Source organism: Schistocerca americana, chromosome 3 (genome assembly GCF_021461395.2).
Source record: "Schistocerca americana isolate TAMUIC-IGC-003095 chromosome 3, iqSchAmer2.1, whole genome shotgun sequence".
In the NCBI taxonomy this organism is placed as follows: Eukaryota; Metazoa; Arthropoda; class Insecta; order Orthoptera; family Acrididae; genus Schistocerca; species Schistocerca americana.
In genome coordinates, this window is record NC_060121.1 from 178,739,691 (window position 1) to 178,741,741 (window position 2,051).

General features: G+C 46.0%; 1 pseudogene; it reads right to left on the minus strand.

The window, feature by feature from the left end:
* Window positions 1-608: 608 nt before the first annotated feature.
* Window positions 609-726, minus strand: LOC124608743 (annotated as a pseudogene).
* Window positions 727-2,051: the final 1,325 nt, after the last annotated feature.

A 2,051-nucleotide genomic window follows, 5' to 3' on the forward strand; every position in this document is an offset into this window, starting at 1 on the left:
TTAACTAACTGTCAACGATCCCATGGGAACTTAAGCTGATGTTTTTCCGCGTGAGCCTTGGTTAAATTTTTTTTATCAAGGTCTCTCGTAAATGCTTTTGGTAGACTGACTTAACATGTGGAAATTTAATGGCAAGTGTCCTCTGGAGTTGTTAGTTTATAGATTATTGTGAAAGAATTCTCTTCTGGTATCGTCTGAGGTTTTTTTAAATTTTTTTTAAAATTTCAACTTAAGAGATTGAAATGCTTATTTGTTCGATGGATATTGTTTTAGAAAATCGATTTAATATTGTTGTTTACATTTTTTAGGTATTGTCTTTGCATAAGCCCTTGTAAGTGAACATTAGAAAACAAAACAAAAGGATTTCAGTGTAAGATGAAACTGATTAAGTAAAAAAAAAAGAAAAGCACTCCGTCTTCAGGCCACAAGTGGCCCATCGGGACCATCCGGCCGCCGTATCATCCTCAGATGAGGATGCGGGTAGGAGGGGCGTGTGGTCAGCACACCGCTCTCCCGGTCGTTACGATGGTTTTCTTTGACCGGAGCCGCTACTATTCGGTCGAGTAGCTCCTCAATTGGCATCACGAGGCTGAGTGCACCCCGAAAAACGGCAACAGCACATGGCGGCCTGGATGGTGACCCGTCCAAGTGCCGGCCACGCCCGACAGCGCTTAACTTCGGTGATCTCACGGGAACCGGTGTATCCACTGCGGCAAGGCCGTTGCCCAAACTGATTAAGTAATAGTTGTTTAATCTTAAATAAAGGAAGAGACTAACACTTCCCTTTAGCAAAATAAATGAAATGGTAGGGCTCGGTGTTGACTGTTCAGCCAATACACACTACTGGCCATTACAATTGCTACACCAAGAAGAAATGCAGATGATAAACGGGTATTCATTGGACAAATATATTATACTATAACTGACACGTGATTACATTTTCACGCAATTTCGGTGCATAGATCCTGAGAAATCAGTACCCAGAACAACCACCTCTGGCTGTAATAACGACCTTGATACGCCTGGGCATTGAGTCAAACAGAGCTTGGATGGTGTGTACAGGTACAGCTGCCCATGCAGCTTTAACACGATACCAAAGTTCATCAAGAGTAGTGACTGGCATATTGGGACGAGCCATTTGCTCGGCCACCATTGACCAGACGTTTCCAATTGGTGAGAGATCTGGAGAATGTGCTGGCCAGGACAGCAGTCGAACATTTTCTGTATCTTCTGTATCCAGAAGGGTCCGTACAGGAACTGCAACATGGGGTCGCGCATTATGTAGGGTTTCGCAGGGATCGAATGAAGGGTAGAACCACGGGTCGTAACGAGTCTGAAATGTAACGTCCACTGTTCAAAGTGCCGTCAATGCGAACAAGACGTATCCGAGACGTGTAACCAATGGCACCCCATACCATCACGCCGGGTGATACGCCAGTATGGCCATGACGAATACACGCTTCCAATGTGGGTTCACCGCGATGTCGCCAAACAAGGATGCGACCATCATGATGCTGTAAACAGAACTTGGATTCATCCGAAAAAATGACCTTTTGCCATACGTTCAGACAGATTCGTCGTTGAGTACACCATCGCAGGCGCTCCTGTCTGTGATGCAGCGTCAAGGGTAACCGCAGCCATGGTCTCCGAGCTGATAGTCCATGCTGCTGCAAACGTCGTCGAACTGTTGTCTTGCAAACGTCACCATGTGTTGACTCAGGGATCGAGACGTGGCTGCACGATGAGTTACAGCCATGCGGATAAGATGCCTGTCATATCGACTGCTAGTGATACGAGGTCGTTGGGATCCAGCACGACGTTCCGTATTACCCTCCTGAACCCACAGATTCCATATTCTACTAACAGTCATTCGATCTCGACCAACGCGAGCAACAATGTCGCGATACGATAAACCGCAATCGAGATAGGCAACAATCCGACTTTTATCAAAGTCGGAAACGTGATGGTACGCATTTCTCCTCCTTACACGAGCCATCACAACAACGTTTCACCAGGCAACGCCGGTCAACTGCTGTTTCTGTATGAGAAAA